The 18547-nt window shown below is 39.7% G+C and overlaps 1 long non-coding RNA gene across 1 annotated transcript in view; it reads right to left on the bottom strand.

Annotated features, from left to right (window-relative positions):
• The window catches only part of LOC119864618, a 29592-nt gene extending 21300 nt beyond the window's left edge, over nt 1-8292 (bottom strand). Inside the window, exon 1 of the long non-coding RNA XR_005368409.1 lies at nt 8189-8292. This is a non-coding gene — a long non-coding RNA (uncharacterized LOC119864618). The remainder of the gene's footprint in view (nt 1-8188) is intronic.
• Nucleotides 8293-18547: the final 10255 nt, after the last annotated feature.

The following is an 18547-nucleotide window of genomic DNA, read 5'->3' on the forward strand; positions in this document are numbered from 1 at the left end:
TAAGTTGCACAGTTACACAGCAGATTACCCAAGCAGATTTTTAATCTGGTGGAGTATGTGTCTTTGCCACTAAAATATACTGTTTCTCTCAGACAAGAGAAGAGCAAAACTTAATGTTGAAGATGAAGTAAATAGGAATGACAATGACCTAAAATGAGTAAAATAAATGCTACAAGACAACGTACAGAGTGTCATAGGGCAGGCTCAGAATAGGTCTGTCCAGATCAGTTTGGACCATCAAAAGTTCATTCAGCCCATTGCATTCCAGGATTTATGTCAGGTTCTATGAATGTAAAGATAAGGAAGATACAGTGCCTACCTAGAAGTGCACACAGGCTAGTCGAGAAAAGCGTTCTGTGTATATACTAATGGCAATAAGATGCACCACACAAATTACAAATACAAAACATACAAGATGTAAAATGTGCAGTATCATTTTAAAATGAAGATTACAAATAAAGATAATAATATGTTCTAGATATTTTACCGATACATTCCTGAAATAATCCCCAAGAATCACAAATTCTAATTCATAACATGCCTTCTAGATAGATGTTTTTGTTTCCCTGTTACTCAACACTATGCATTCCCTTGCAAAAATTAGTCACTTTTAGGATTGGATAGACCTTGAGAGGTCATTGCCGTTGTCCTACACCCATATCCCATCTAACATACCAGACGAGAAAATACTCTACTTCTGTAGGTAGCCAGAGGATGGCTCACAACCTCAGTAGCTCACTCCAAAGTTGAACAGTTCATTGACTGTTCAATGAATGTTTTCAACTGAAAACAGTCAGTTTTCTCTCCCGCATTATCTTATGGGCCAGTGTTTTGTTCTTTCTAGAGAAAAAAAAGTCTAGGCTCTTGGACATCATATGTGTATTGGTTATAAGCTATGGAAATTGAAATATTCTCAGAAACCTCAAAGCTTCACTCAAAACCTTTGGTGTCCAGACATCCTAACCTCTTGCTGCCATCACCTTTACATGACGAACAGACTAATGGCCTTCAATCAATGCATAAAAACAAAACAAGATAATCACAATTTGGGTATTTACCCCCAAAAATACAAAGCACTAACTCGAAGAGATATATACACCCTTATGTTTATTGCAACATTATTTACAAAACCCAAATTATAGAAGCAGCCCAAGTGTCCATGGACAGATGCACGGATAAAGAAAATGTATAGTATATGCATACAACAGAATATTGTTCAGCCACAAAAGAGAAAGAAATCTTGCCATTTGTAATATCCATGGATCTAGAGGGTACATGGCTGAGTGAAATAAGTCAGTCAGACGTATGATTTCACTCATACGTGGAATTTAAGAAACAGAACAAATGAACAAAGGAGAAAAGAGAGAGAGAGACAAACCAGAAAACTGACTCCTAACTACAGAGAACAAACTTACTGATGGTTACCAGAGAGGAGATGGGTAGGGGGAGGAGTGAAATACAGGATGGGGATTAAAGAGTGCACTTGTTGTGATGAGCACAGAACTGCTGAATCACTGTATTGTACACCTGAAACTAATATAACACTGTGTGTTAACTATACTGAAATTAAATTGAAAAATTAAATTAAGATTAAAAATTGAATTAAAATAAATTAAAAACTTAGTTAAAAAAACTGGTACCTAAAAAGTGTTAAGACTTACACTAGGCATTTTCACACAGAGCATCCCTCCTAAGTCATAGAACCTAATGAGAAAAAATATTATATATGTTCTTCAGAGGATGTCTTCCTATTCCATAAGGGATATCTTTCTCCATAAAGTAGGTTATAATAATTTATTTTTATGAATAAGATTAATAGCATTATTTTTACACAACAACTTTATTTTCCCCAAAGACAGAAATGTCAAAGAAATTTGAGTGTCACTATGAAAAGCTATACATTGTGACACTGGTGATAAGAAAAGAAACTTAATATTCTCTATTACCCAACTGAGAAATTCTTCCTGCAGCTCATTTTCCCAAGTAAATGCCTGCAAAAACACTTTCTTCTCCAACCATCAGAGACCCATCTATCTTTTTGCTCTTTGAAGCAAAAATAAATCCATAATTCTCTCCCTTGGTTTTTGAAGAGGATCTTTTAAGATGTGTACCACAATTTATTTATATAATATTCTTAAAATATGTATTATCATGTTTAATTTTTTTTAAGTCAGGTTACTTCCAACAGAAAGAAAATTCAGTTTGATTAATTCATTTGGACATAAAGATGACTGCAAATTAAGATTTTGGCAAATATGTCCTATATATTAAATGACCTCAATTTGCAACTTCAATATTTTGGGAAAAATATATTTAAGGCAATGTAAAAAGATTAAAATATGTTTTCAAGTCCTAAAACCATAAAACTCCTAAAAGAAAACATAGGCAGTAATCTCTTGGACATCAGCCTTGTCAATATTTTTCTAGATATGTCTCCTCAGATAAAGGAAACAATAGCAAAGATAAAGTATCGGGACTACATCAAAACAAAAAGCTTTTACACAGGAAAGAAAATCATAAACAAAATAAAAAGGCAATCTATTGAATGGGAGAAAATATTTACAAACGGTGTATCTGATACAACACCAACAACTCAACACCAAAAAGACCAATTTAAAAATGGGCAGAGGGAATCCCTGGGTGGCTCAGTGGTTTAGCGCCTGCCTTGGGCCCAGGGTGCGATTCTGGAGTCCCGGGATCGAGTCCCACGTCAGGCTCCCAGCATGGAGCCTGCTTCTCCCTCCTCCTGTGTCTCTGCCTCTCTCTCTCTCTCTATGTCTGTCATAAATAAATAAATAAATCTTTAAAAAAAATAAAAATAAAAATGGGCAGAGAACCTGGATAAGCATTTTCCAAAGACATACAGATGGCCAATAGACATGTGAAAAGATGCTCAATCTCACTAGTCATCAGGAAAATGCAAATCAAAACTACATTGAGATAATCCCTCACACGAATCAGAATGTCTAATATCAAAAAGACATGAAATAAAAAATGTTGCCAAGGATGTGGAGGAAAAGGAACCCTCCTGCACCATTGGTGGGAATGTAGGTCGGTGCAGCCACTATGGAAAACAGTATGGAGGTTTCTCAAAAAATTAAAAATAGAAATAACATATGATCCACTAATTCCACTACTGAGTATTTATCCAAAGAAAATGAAAGCACTGATTCAGGGATGCCTGGGTGGCTCAGTGGTTGAGCGTCTGCCTTTGGCTCAGGGCATGCTCCCTGGGTCCTGGGATCAAGTTCTGCATCGGGCTCCCTCAGGGAACCTATTTCTCCCTCTGCCTATGTCTCTGCCTCTATCTCTCTCTGTCTATCACGAATAAATAAATAAAATGTTTTTTTAAAAAATAAAGATAGATAGAACTGATTCAAAAAGACATATGCACCCTTATGTTTATTTCACCAATATTTACAATAGCTAAGACTTGGAAGCAGCCCAAGTGTCCAATGATAGATGAATGGTTAAAGATGTAGTATATACGCTCAATAGAATATTACTCCACCGTAAAAAAGAATGAAATCTTGCCATTTGCAACAACATGGGTAGACCTAGAGGATATTAATGCTAAATGAAGTAAGTCAGTGAGAAAAAAGACAAATGCCATGTAATGTCACTCATATGTAGACTCTAAAAACAAACAAAGTAGAAACAGAGAACAAACTAATAGTTGCCAGAGGGGAGGAAGATGGAAGGATGGACAAAATAGGTGAAAGAGAATGTAAGGTGCAGGCTTCCAATCATGGAATAAATAAGTCCAGCACAGAGAATATAGTCAATAGTATTGTACTAAAGTCGTATGGTGACAGGTGGTAGCTACGTTTGAGGTGAGCATAGCATAATGTATAAACTTTTTGTTTTGTTTTTTTAAAAAAAGATTTTATTTATTTATTTATGAGAGAGAGAGAGAGAGAGAGAGAGGCAGAAACACAGGCAGAGGGAGAAGCAGGCTCCATGCAGGGAGCCGGATGGGGGACTGGATCCCGGATCTCCAGGATCACACCCTGGGCTGAAGGCGGCGCTAAACCACTGAGCCACCCAGGCACCCTGTATAAACTTCTTGAATCGCTATGTTGTACATCTGAAACTAAGATGACATTGTGTGTCAATTATACTTCAAAAAAAAAAAAAAGAGAGAGAGAGACAATAAAACATTCTCACGTAAATAATAAAAATGTAATATCTCTCTCTGTCTCTGTCTCTGTCTCTCTCACACACACACACACACTGGACTATTACTCTGCCATAAAAAGGAATTAAATCTCATCATTTGCAACAAAATGAGTGGTCAGGCAGAAAAAGACAAATACCATATAATTTCACCCACACGTGAAATCTAAAAAATAAAAAAGGAACAAACAAAACAGAAATAGACTCATAAATACAGAGAAGAAACTCGTGGTTGCCAGTGCTAGGGAAGGTGAGGAGGTGGGGAAAAAATGAGCTAAATAGGTGAAGGGACTAAGAGGTACAAACATCCAGTTTTAAAATAAAGAAGTCATGGGGATGATAAGTACAACACAGGGAATATACTCAATATATGGTAATAACTTTTTATGATGACAGATGGTAATTACCCTCAGTGTGGTAAGCATTTTGCAGTGTATGTAATTGCCAAATCACCATGTTGTACACTGAAATCTAATATAATATTGCATGTTAACTATCCTTCCATTTTTAAAAATGTTATGTTGGCAAAGGTGCATAAAATTAACATTCCAAATTTCCCATCTTTTTTAGTGTATTGGATTAAACAAGGAGTTTCTAACTTAAAAAGCAGCATGTATTACTGAAAATTACTTGGTAGAGCCTTTTGGAGTATGAGAAACTGAAAAAGTAAATTATTCTAATGACTGGGTAACAAATCCTTTTGCAAGTCAAGCGATTTCTTATTCTTTGCTTTTAACCGAAGTTGAAAGAGATGTAAGCTAATAAATTATTAAAAATAATTTTTCATGATAGATCTAGGATATATATCAATTATCTATTGCTGAGTGACAAATTTCCCCCAAACTTGATAGCTTGGGACAGCATACATTAGCTCAAAGTTTCTATGAGTCTGGAGTCCAAGCATAGCTTAGCTGGACCTTCCAGCTGAGGGTATCTCAAGAGGCTGCAATCAAGGTGTCAGCAATACTAATGTCATCTCAAGAATCAACTGGGGCAGAATCCACTTTCATTCTCATTTAGTTGTTGTTGGCAGGATTTAGTTCCTTGGAGGCTGTTGGACTAAGGGCCTCTGTTGCTCACTGGCTGTTGGCCAGAGGCTGCTGTAGTTCCTTGCCATGTGAGCCTCTCTATAGGACAGCTCTTAGCATGGCAACTGGCTTCATCCAAGTGAGCGAGCGAGCAAGCAAGCGAGAGTGGGACAGTGCCAGATGGAAGTCACAGTCTTTAATGACCTAATCTCAGAAGTGACCCACATTACTTTTGTCATTCCATTCATCAGAAGCAAGTCACTATGTTTAGCCTGCACTCAGGAGGACAAGACCACACAAGGTGTGAATGATGGGAGGGAGAGTCAGTAGGACTATCTTAAAAGCTGCCAACCACAGACTGGTTTCTGTTGCTTTTAAATAACAACAAAAAGGTCTAATTTAGTTTGCTGTGGGAGTTTTGATGATATTGAGTTGGCATCATGACCACTGAAGTGCGAGAATACCAGATTCCAACAGGGCTACCCCTTTCCTGAGATTCCAAATGGAATTGTAAGCCTCAAGGACAATAACAAAAACAACAAAAAGCCAGTGTAAAATTTTTTCTTAACTTGAATTGGAAACCTCTACACACACACACACACACACATACACACGCGCGTGTAAGTTTAAGCTTATAGCTTTGCCTCAAAATAATTCCTAATTCAAAACCCTAACATTACTAAGAGCTGGACACATAGGAAGAAAGGAGATGAAAGAGATGACTACATGAAAGTACCTGGGAATATTCACAAGTGTGCCCAGATTTATACAGTAGTCCCCCTCATCCATAGGGGACATGTTCCAAGACCCCTAGTGGGTGCCTGAAACCACGGAGAGTACCAAACCCTATAGATACTGGTTTTTTTTCTTTGTTTTTGTTTTGTTTTGTTTTCCTTTACATACATACCTATGATGATACATTAGGCACAGGACAATTAGTTGTACAATATGAACATCATACAGTAATAAAAGTTATGAATATATGGTCTCTCTCTCAAAATCTTATTCTACAGTACTCACCCTACTTATGTGATGATGTGAGATGATAAAATGTGCATGTGATCTGATAACATGAGCTGAGTGGTGTAGTTATCGTGACATAGCGTTAGGCTACTGTTAACCTTCTGACAATAAAACAGGTTTTCTGGACTATGATAACTAAACAGAAAACTGGAAACTTGGACAGCAACACTGAAACCACAGTTCAGAAGCAAATGACCCTTCTTCTAACAAATCAGAAGATCAGTAATAGCTTAGCATCACATCACAATACTTATGTCATTTACTTCATGTTATTTGATCATGTAGACATTTTATCATCTCATGTCATCACGAGAAAAAGGGTGAGTACAACATAACAAGGTATTTGGAGAGAGAGATCACAGTCATATAACTTTTATTACAACATATCGTTATAATTATCTGATCTTATTAGTTGTTGTTGTTAATCTCTTACTGTACCTCTTTTACAAATTAAAATTTTTCATAGGTATGTATGTATAGGAAAAAGCAGTAACATACAGAGTTCAGTGCTCTCCATGGGTTCAGGCATCCACTAGAGGTCTTGGGACGTATCCCCTGTAGATAAGAGGGAACTACTGTACATGCTTAAATCCAGAAAGGAAGAGAGGAAATTGTCTCTGACAATAAAGAGACTTTTAAGAGGACATATGAAAGAGAAAGCCCAATGTGAACTTAAGCCAAACATGTAAATGTGATAATAGGACTATTTGCTGGCCTTGATGGAAACAAAACAGAATTTCCTTCTTGCCAACTTCAAATCACGTATGCACCATTCTCCATTTCCTCATAATGAAATGTAACACCTCACTTATCCAGATGTCATTTATCCAACAAATTGAAGTCATTGAAACTCAACTAAACATCAGAAAAAGAACTACTACGGAACAGCCTCAGTAAATATACAAGGCCCATGTACTTCCAAGTGCTAAATATGGATGTTTTAAAGTGTGGGTATTTCCCTCTGCTGAGGTCCTGAGAAAATGGAAAAATAAGACAAAAGTGAAAGATGGATAATAAGTCAAATATCACCTTTATTATGGACAAAAACTAACATAAGGGATGTGGCTGACAAGTAAGAAAGCCAGTAATTACAAGCCCCCAAATTGGACAGGCTTTCCCCCACCCAGTCACAGGCAAGCCTAGACAAGGGAAGGCATTCCCTTATGGCAAAACTGCCTAGCTTAAGCCTTAGGGCAAGTAGAGCCAGGACAAACCTGACTGCTTAGAAGGAATCTCTGTCCCAAGAGAGAAGTGGAGGAGCTGAATCCCAAGCATGCACGGTTTATTCTTTCCAAACGTTCAAATTAGGTAAGTCATTTCTTCCTCCTTAGCTGTGCTCTGAGCGAAGGATTAGAGAGGTGCTGTTAGTATGACACTAATTTAACTCCCAAACATGGAAGAAGACAACATAAAGAAGTAGCATTTCTGCCTTTTTCTCCAATAGTTGCTAGTGTTTTGATCTTTTAATCTTGGACTTAACCAATAAGTCTATGATCAACATGGGTTTTGCTATCTGTCTCAGAGTAGAGATTAGAGATAAGAAATTTATTAGAACAATCCCGCTGTTGTCTTCTTGAGGCAACACTTTCAATACCAGCCACTTTTTTGAGAACATTTTTGGGAGGTTTAGAATTTTCTCCTAGAAAACCTTAAACCGGGTTAGAATAGCATAATTAAACCAACATCAAGTCACTCCGTACTAGGACTGACAACTCCCTATTCTATTTCTCATACCCAATTGTGATAAGCCACATTATACAAGAAAGCATATCAGAGATTTTTAGTAAAAATAAACAATTTAAAGCACTCTATAATAATATGCCAACACAGCAATAGCCCACAATTAGATATAAACTCCCTTCTGTTATGTAATTTTGGAGAAAAATGCAAAGTTCAGAGATTAAATCTCTGTGATTTAATGTCCAAAAGTATTAAAATTCAATGGAAGCAAATACTCTCACCCATGTAAGTTAAAGGTCAATAAAATTCAGATCCAATTCTTCTTCCAAAGTGTCTTACTCTGCTTTGAAGGGGTTCTTGTTGCCTGGGTGAAGTTGGGGGTCCTTTAATCAGCTGCAGTGTGTGCTGTCTCTTACGGGAAGAGAGTGGTTGCCTCAGGGCTGCTCAGTGCAATGCCAAGTCTTTGATGTACTTCCCTTATTATAGAGTCCAAAAAGTTAATTGGACACATAAGTAGATCACGGCACCAGCCAGCACCCACTAAATTAGAAAATAAACAATCCCCACCACCCCCAAAACTGTTATCTTAAGAAAAATTATCTTTCTGAAACTAAATATTTAGTGTTGCAAAGGCTCAAAGTTATCTTTAAAAAGTGAGGATAGTTTTGCCAGAATGTTAGTCAGCTAAACCTGGTACTTAAAGCCCAAGACCCTGAGACCTACCTTAGGTCAGGAGAACTTAAGTTTGGCTAATTTTGTCATTACACAGTGAGCATGAGGAGGAGAGAGGGATTCACTTGTGTATTTTGTCTCTTTTCTAGGTATGTGATATGGAGAAGTTACTGTCTTCTTACAAGGCTGAAATTTTATGTCAGTGAGAGTACCAGTCACCAGTTCTTTGTCCAAGACCCTTACTTTCCCTCTGTACAAATCTAATTTCCGTTTCCCTCTGAATCCCTAATTATGGCATCCCCATTAGTAGAGGGAGTGTGGGTTCTACACAGGATCATCATGTTCACACTCCCTTGACATCAGATATTTTTTGGTCCTAGGCCACAGTGGCTGTTTCCTCTACTTCTCATCAAGGGATGGTTAGACCTGAAAAGGCTGCCTCCGGGAGAATATTCCTCCCTCAGACAAAATTAACCAATCAAGAACCAATTTGAGCCCCATAGTGAAAGGGAACTTTTGGCCTACGTATGAAAAGAACACACAAATCCAAACTTAAACTTCCATTATCCTTTCTTTGGGACTTCTGAGTGGAATTTGGGGCCATCTAGTGCTGCCTGCTGGGTCTGGCGCTAACAATTAAAACTAGGCCCACCCCTCCACCTCCACTTCCACCCCTGCCCCCAGTTATGCTCTGTAGCACCCATGGGACTTGGTTGCTTTGCTGTTCAGAGGTCATGAATATGCTCCCTTCCCCTAATGTCATAAAGGACTATCACATGGAGAACCACTGTAGCCTATTGTGGGATCTTCACTCCAGGGATATGCAGGGCAGCAGCCTACAGGGAAGCCCCGCGGCCGTGCTGAAGTCGTCCCTCACCTTCTGCCCTTGCGCTTGCTGCATTTGTGAGGGCTGCCCACACAGCACATGCCAGGGCGCGAGAGACCCCGGTGCCTTTGCTGAGCGGCCCTCCCTCTCAGAGACAGTCTTGACTCTGTAGAAAGACAGCGGACTCTGGAAATACCTGCCTCCACTGTAATCATCCACCCAATGTAAAATATTGCACGGCCTAGGGCTGAAAGCCTCTTGCATCAGCCAAAGTAGTTAAAAGCTGCCCAAGTAGAATCCTTTACAAGGAGCGAATGTCTGTACACCCTCTCCACATGGTCATCGAACCTCAGATGGAGTCAAACTTACCCACAAAGTCAGAAATAGCAATAAGAGGGCAGGTTCCCTCACCTGCTTTTGGAAAGAAGCACACCAAGAGAAAAAAAAAAAAATGAGAACTGAGCCCAAAATACAGTTTGTTCTTACCAAATATGCCAATCCATGAAGCCATCCCACTTCCCTGAGGTGGTATGAACAAACAGGACAAGAGTTTTACACTATTTGTGCTCCTTCCACATTAAAGGAAACACATGGATAGAATAAGTGGCTAAAACAAGGCAGTAGTAAATGGAACAGAGGAAAACAAAAGCATGTGAGCTTGATGAGGAATGAGTGAAGGACACCTGTCTGGTTCAGTCAGTTAAGCACCTGACTCTTGGTTTCAGCTCAGGTGGTGATCTTGGGCATGAGATGGAGCCCCACATTGGCCTCTGTGCTGGGCTTAGAGCCTGCTTGAGATTCTCTCTCTCCCTCTGCCCCTCCCCCCTAAAAAAAGAAGGAACTATTTGTATGGAATCAGAAAAGACCCTGAATAGCCAGAGGAATATTGAAAAAGAAAACCAATGCCGGGGGCATCACAATGCCTGACTTCAAGCTGTACTACAAAGCTGTGGTCATCAAGACAGTGTGGTCCTGGCACAAAACAGACACATAGATCAATGGAACAGAATAGAGAACCCAGAAGTGGACCCTCAACTCTATGGTCCACTAATATTCGACAAAGCAGGAAAGACTATCCACTGGAAAAAAGACAGTCTCCTCAATAAATGGTGCTGGGACAATTGGATAATCACATGCAGAAGAATGAAACTAGACCACTCTCTTACACCATACACAAAGATAAACTCAAAATGGATGAAAGATCTAAATGTGAGAAAAGAATCCTTCAAACTCGGGATGCCTGAGTGGCTCAGCTGTTGAGCGTCTGCCTTTGCGTCAGGTCGTGATCCCAGGATCCTGGGATCAAGTCCCATATCGGGCTCCCTGCATGGAGCCTGCTTCTCCCTCTGCCTGTGTCTCTGCGTCTCTCTCTGTATCTCTCATGAATAAATCAATAAAATTAAAAAAAAAAAAAAGAAAAACTCCATCAAACTCCTAGATGAGAACACAGGCAACACCCTTTTTGAACTTGGCAACAGCAACTTCTTGCAAGATACATCTATAAAGGCAAAGGAAACAAAAGCAAAAATGAACTATTGGGACTTAATCAAGATAAAAAACTTCTGCACAGCAAAAGAAACAGTCAACAAAACTCAAAGACAACCTACAGAATGGGAGGAGATATTTGCAAATGACATATCAGATAAAGGGCTAGTTTCCAAGATCTATAAAGAACTTATTAAACTCAACACCCAAGAAACAAACAATCCAGTCATAAAATGGACAGAAGACATGAACAGAAATCTCACAGAGGAGGACATAGACATGGCCAACAAGCACATGAGAAAATATTCCACATCACTTGCCATCAGAGAAAGACAAATCAAACCAGAGTGAGATCCCACCTCACACCAGTGACAATGGGGAAAATTAACAAGACAGGAAACCACAAATGTTGGAGAGGATGTGGAGAAAGGGGAACCCTCTTGTACTGTTGGTGGGAATGTGAACTGGTGCAGCCACTCTGGAAAACTCAAAGAGTTAAAAATAGACCTGCCCTATGACCCAGCAATTGCACTGCTGGGGATTTACCCCAAAGATACAGATGCAGTGAAACACCAGGACACCTGCACCCCGATGTTTGTAGCAGCAATGTCCACAATAGCCAAGCTGTGGAAGGAGCCTCGGTGTCCATCGAAAGATGAATGGATAAAGAAGATGTGGTTTATGTATACTATGGAATATTCCTCAGCCATCAGAAACGACAAATACCCACCATCTGCTTCGACGTGGATGGAACTGGAGGGTATTATGCTGAGTGAAGTAAGTCAATTGGAGAAGGACAATCATATGGTTTAACTCATATGGGGAATATAAGAAATAGTGAAAGGAATTATAGGGGAAAGGAGGGGAACTGAGTGGGAAAAATTAGAGAGGGAGACAAACCATGAGAGACTCCTAACTCTGGGAAACGAACAAAGGGTTGTGGAAGGGGAGATGGGGGGGGGGGGGGTTGGGGTAAAGGGTGATGGGCACTAAGGAGGGCACTTGACGGGATGAGCACTGGGTGTTATACTATATGTTGGCAAATTGATTAAATTTTTAAAAAGAAGAAGAAGGAATGAGAGTGAGATGGTTAACACGATATTTGAAAGAGAGACCTGGCCAAGTAGTGGAGCAAGCTGTGTGGTATCGGGAAGAAGGCAGAGAGAACAGATGATGCAAAGGTCCTGAGGAAGAGGAAGTGTGTTTGACATGTTAGAGCAGTGGTTCTCTACCAGGATCCGTTTTACCCCCAACCCCTGGAGACCATTTGGCAACATCTGCAGATATTTCCTATTGTCACAATGCAGGGACATTACTGTCGTCTACTAAGTAGAGGCCAGGATGCTAGCAAACATCTTACAATGGACAGGACAACTCCTCCAGAACAAAGCATATGCTAACAGTGCCCAGATGGAGAAACTGCATTAAAAGCTCAAAGAGGAAGCCAGGGGAAGAGAAACCGAAGATGAAGTCAGAGAAGAGGCAGAGGCCAAGGCCATGCAGAACCTTGTAGATCATGGTACAGACTTTGAATTTGATTCTCCAACAGTTGTAAAGACATTGTAGGTTTTTGACCAGGAAGGCGGCATAGTCTGATGACATTTTTAAAGGCTCTCTATAAAAATGTAGAGAATGGCGCTAGGGAGGCAAAGGTGGCAGCAGGGAGAGGCTATTAAACTCCAAGGGAGGAAGAATGCTGGTCCTGGTGGAGGTGGTGACATGCAGTGGGCTTCCAGATATATTCTGCAGATAGGATGAAAAGAACTTACTGATGGCTTAGATATGTGGGATGAGAGACACAGAGGTGTCAAAGATGACTCCAAATGCTTTGACCTGAGCAACTGGAAGAATGGAAATGTCATTCACTGAAAATAAAAATGACTGTAGGAGGAAGAGCTTTTAAAAGGAGCTCATTTGGAGATGTCAGGTGTGAGATGTTCATTAGGTGTCCGAGAGAAGGAGACAACTGTATCATTGAATATAAGAGAGAAGTTCAGAGGGAGGTTCAGGCTGGTGGTTTTTAAAACATTTAAAACCCACGAAGTTAGGGAGCTTACCAGGGCACCAAGAGAAGACGACACGGAAGGACTGACCCTGGGGCACCTGGAAGTGTAGGACTTGGGGAAATGAGAAGAAACCCTTAGAGGGACAGAGAAGCCACTAGACCAGGAGTCAAACAAAGAGAGTGGCATCTTGGAAACCAATGTTATTTATGATCATGACTTTAAGCCACTGACAAAAAGATGGAATACTATTCAGTATGCTCTTTTTAAGATATAGTGGTGGGGTTACTTAAAATACATACACATTTTAACAAAATATCTACTAAAATTGGGGCACCTGGGTGGCTCAGTCATTAAGCATCTGCCTTCAGCTCAGGTCATAAACCTGGGGTCCTGGGATTGAGCCCCAGGTGGGGCTCCCTGCTTGGTGAGGAGTCTGCTCCTCTCTCTGCCCCTCCCCATTCTTGTGTGTTCTCTCTCTCTCTCAAATGAATAAATAAAATCCTTTTTAAAAATATATCTACTAAAATATAATATGAGTAGGCTTTATAAGTTATCCCAGTTTTCGGAGTTTCCGAGTAGCACTCCACTATAATGTAGGCACCCGGTACAGAAGCCCTTGATTTTTATTTGGGTGTCAGCTTACACAGTTGTTTTTTTCAGCATGCTGTATTTCACTGTTCTTTAATATTCGTATTTTTAACATTTCGATAGCTCTAAAATCAGGACGTGTCTCACAATTGAGGTGATAGGAAACACTGTGTTTCAATTAGTTGTGTTTTTTCTCTTTTGTAGTGGGTAAAAAATAAAGGTGCCTCATATAATCAAAGGATCATAAGTTTGATAAAATATTCAGATAATATCTAAGGAATGTGACCAAAGTTCAGATCTCTGTATACTAAACTGTGGACTAAAGACCAGAAACCAAGTCAACGTTAGCTGACTCCCTTTTTATTAGGCAGGTAACCATCCCCCCCTACAGGCTAAGAAGGTTCTCTCACTCTGCCTAGCTTTTGCAGGCACAGAGCTAGAAGGGATGTCAGCCGCGTCTCGCGTTCTCCCTTTAGTTTCTGCAAGGTGCTTTAGCAGCCCTGAAGAAAGCTTCAGGAGGAAATGGGACAGATCACCAGTTTTACCGCGTAAAAAGAGTACCAGGGAATGTGTCCCCCCCATACCCACGCCCTTGTACAACTACACATAGCCAGTTTTTGGCATAAGACCCATAAACCACACCTTGGTTCAGGCCCGCATCACCCCTCACCTGGAATACCTAACTGCTTTCTAACTGGCCAACCCACTCCCAGACTTTGACTACTTCTAGTCCCACAAGCAATCCACAAACAAATCCTGTAAAAGTTTATCTTCAAAATACTTCCAGAATCCCACAGTTTGGCACTTTCATGCTCTCATTCTCTGTTACAGCGATCCCTCTACCTGTTCTCCCCCTGCCTGTTCTGCACCTTCTACCTTTGTTTCCCTACAGTCACTTCTCAGCACAGATCCGGAAGTATCCTTTTCAAGTGTAAGATTATGTCACCCATCTGCCCTGAAGCCTCTATCGGCCTCTTTTGTCTTCAGAGTAAAGGCCAAAGTCCCCACAATGGCTACATCAGGGGTCAGCAAATTATAATCCACCTACTTTTAAAATTATAATCCACTTCTGTTTTTTTGGACACAGCCATAGCCCATTCATTTACATAACGTCTGGGGCTCCTTTTATGCTACAGTGGCAGAGCCATGCGTTGATCATTCATTTCATAATGATGTTAGTACTAGGCAGTGAAACATCGCATTCGATTCATCATAATTTCAAGAGAAATAACGCTCATGCGAAAATAACTCTGAATGAAAACCTAAGTTTCTCAGGGGCTGCACCTAGTAGGGATGGTCACACTCCAGCGGTGGGGACAGTGCCTGAGTACAGGAAGTGTGAGCGTGAACATGATCACATGATTTGTGAATTGGCTCTTCAGAAAAGGGGGTGGGGGAAATTAATGGGAAGACAGATTTAGCTGAGAGAATAAGAAAGGTTCTTAGCAGTTGTCATGAGTGGCAAGGGATTTGGAGAGACAAAGGAACAAATGACTGGAAATATTCTAGAGCATTTCTTACAGGCTTCTTTATGTGTTAGAGCCTCTAAGATCCCGGGGCCTGCTTCTCTCAGCAAATGACACCAAATTCCTATGTTATTCATCAAGGCTTCTGGAGATGGATTTCTATTTCCTTTTATTTAATTCCACGTCAAGACTGAGCTATGTGGTACATCGATTTTTATTTCTGTTACATTTGCCAATATTCTTTGAGAGCTTACTATGTGCCAGGGATTGCACTAAGTGCTTTGCATGAATTATCCCATTAAATCCTCCCCCCAAAATAAGCAATTTAGAGATTTTCTTTCTTTCTTTCTTTCTTTCTTTTTTTTTTTAATTTAGAGATTTTCATTTCCTCATTTTTACAGATGAGGAAATTGAGACTTGCGGAGGTAAATAAATGTGTTCAAGGTCACAGTTGGTAAGATGTAGATTCAAGGTTTGAACTATCAGATTGGCCCCCTGACTGCAAGTTCCAAAAGTATGAACGTGAATAACTTGTTTTCTGAGCAAGGACCTCACAGCATAGTGTAGAGGATGAGGGGTAGGGGTTGTGGTAAGCACAGAAGTGATTAGCATATCCCGTAGGGTCTCACAGCTCCTACCTTTAGCTTAGGTATTTGTCCTCCCACAGCTCATGACTTCCTTCCAACTTGGGAACTCAGACCATGCACAGAAGCTATAATACTTCCTTTGTAGTAAAATCTTTGGTGGCTCACTGAGGGCAAGGGTTGTATTTTATTCATCTTTGTTTTTGTGTGCTTGGAACGGTCTCTGGCAAATGGTAGGTTTTATTAAAACTAAGTGGAATTAATTCTAAGACCCAGAAGAATATTTTAATCTGCTTTTCAGGGTCAAGTTGTGGTATTTAGAATAACATTAAAAAATGAGCCCAAACTGCTTATCATGGATAGAGATGCAGAAAACCATTGTTTAAATTACAAATATTTCCTAGGAGGCACAACACGTTGAATAATAATCACTAACACTGTCACCAAAATAGAATTTTCAGTTTTATCATTAAAGTGTGGAAGAGCCTCAGGGGAAATGACACAGGAAGAGTAATTATGATGAAGGATAACGCCTCAGGGTAACAAGGAAAAAAGACATGAGCTTTGTAAGAGAGGAAGAAGAAGTTTAGGAGAGTTACTTGATCAATTTGCTATTTTACCAATGACTTTAAATAGTTCTTGCTCCGTATAATTACCTTTATGCATTAGAAACAGGGCAGAGATTCTGTAACAGATGAAATTGCAAGCCCTAGCTTCTCCTTCCTTGTGAGGTCCAGTCTAACCCTATTAAACCTCAGTCTTTGGCATAAAGTATATTACCTGACCTTCCTCTCTTAGCCCCCACCAAGAAACCAAAGTGGCTTTCAGAGCAGTGCATTCCCATTGGCACTGGTACCCTGTAGCTGCCTATTTGGGGAAAATAGCAACAATCTCCCCCACACACCACTTTCCCGGATTTATTTTCCTTAATATTCAAGAGGAATGCAATGTATCAGCAAGCCAATCAGCTGGCCCCTGCCAATCTGTAAGTAAAAAGACATTGCAAGCTACATATTACCCAGAGCTCATTTGCCAAGAAGTCTGACTTGATTGTTAGGAATAACAATTTTATTGTCAGGCAGCCTATTCCTACACGTGCATGTCTAATTCTTCCTCAAGAGACCACTGTTCTCATGTAGACGCTTGTCTCACAAGTAGCATCTAGTGTATCGCCATTGCCTTTCGGTTAAATTAAAAGTCGTGTTATTCAACCCCAAGACAGTCACATAAATAACGCCTTATGAGAAAGAAAGTCTGTAAGGAATATATTTTGGATCCAGGTACTGGGATATCTGGCAAAAGCTTGGCCTTGTGGTGAAGCTGGGAATGAAATATGAACACTATTTGGCTTTTGGCTGTGTGGAGCGTAGGAAATCGGTCCCAGAATCTCCAGCTATTACAAGCATACCTGAGACGGTGGAAAAGCCCAGGCAAGTACAACTGGTAAAGCTGGTGTTGGGTTTAGTGCCCACATGATCAGCTTCACTAATACCATTGTCTGGCTGCTTATCAAGGCACCCACCCAAATTTTTTCAAAGGCCAAGAGAACAGAAGTCATAGAAAACATGCAATATGCCCTACTTGAGAGCTTATTAAAACTATGGTTTTTTTCACTCAGATTATTAAAATGCATCTTTCCTTCTCTCTCTAACTCTAAATTTTCTTGAGGTTCAGTCCAAGCAGACATTTTCTGAGGTTTCGGGGGAACATTTTTTCAGTAAACCCAGACCATTTGCACATAGGAAAAGAGGTAAAATATGAAACACTGGGTCTCATCTTTGCTTTATTTGGTTTCATGGCTGCCTAGAGAATAATAAAAGCTATGCTACGAATGTTTATTTCCTGCACTGCCAAGTCACAGTGCCATATTGTTTAGTGAATGGTGAAATCCATATTAATTAATGGTTAAAAGACAAAGCCAAATAAAAAATACTCAATAATATTATTCCTAATATTCAACTCTATAAAACACACAAAAAATATAATGTGAAGTGTAGGCTTATTAAAAGATCAAGTTATTCACTTTTTATATACATACAGATTCCATTTATGCTTGCCTGACATTTCTTTCCTCTATCAATATACTATATATAATGATTTAAGCAGTCATATACTGTTTTTAACACCAAGATGTGGTATTTAGTATAAAAAGTAGTATTCTGAAATGCCTTGTATTCTTGATTCAGAATTATTTTTGTTTGTTTGCTTTTCAGATCTCTACGCTAAATTAGATTTCTTCCGGATACCTTGTTTAAGCCAGTATGTGGGCCATTTTTCTTCATTTTAATACTATCAGAATATATTAGAATGAAAATAATCATTCTTAATACTATTGACCTTTGTATTAGTTAGGGTTTTAAGAGAAACTATATATATATATATATATATATATATATATATATATAATATATGTATAACACACACATATGTATCTTTTATTACATGAAGACACTTATTTTAAGGAATTGACTCACATGATTATGGAGGCTAAGAAGTCCTAGGACCTGCAGTCAGCTACAGACCCAGGAGAGTTGATGGCGTTAGTTCCAGTCTGAAAGCTGGCAGGCTTGAGACCCAAGAAGAACTTATTTTTCAATTTAAGTTCAAAGGTAGGAAAAAGACTAATGTCCCAGCTCAACAGGCAAGCAGGAGGAGTTCCATGTTATTCTTGGGAAGATCAATCTTTTTGTTCTATTCAGGCCTTTAGATTGGATGAGGTCCACCCACACTAGAGAAGGCAATCTGCTATACTCAGTCTACTGATTCAGCTGTTAATCTCATCAAAAAACACCCTCACAGACATACCCAGAATAATGTTTGACCAAATATCTGGGCACCTTGTGGCTCAGTTGAGTTGACACACAAAATAGACCATTACGGCGTTTGAGCACATCCTTTGATTTGGCTCTTCTTCCCAAGAACCAAATTCTGGTTTTCTGTGCGTGAAGAGAAATGGAGGGGCCACACAGAGACCCCAACTCAGGAATGCCTCCCTGATCCTTAGTCTTCAGAA

Source organism: Canis lupus, chromosome 13, assembly GCF_011100685.1.
Source record: "Canis lupus familiaris isolate Mischka breed German Shepherd chromosome 13, alternate assembly UU_Cfam_GSD_1.0, whole genome shotgun sequence".
NCBI lineage: Eukaryota > Metazoa > Chordata > Mammalia > Carnivora > Canidae > Canis > Canis lupus.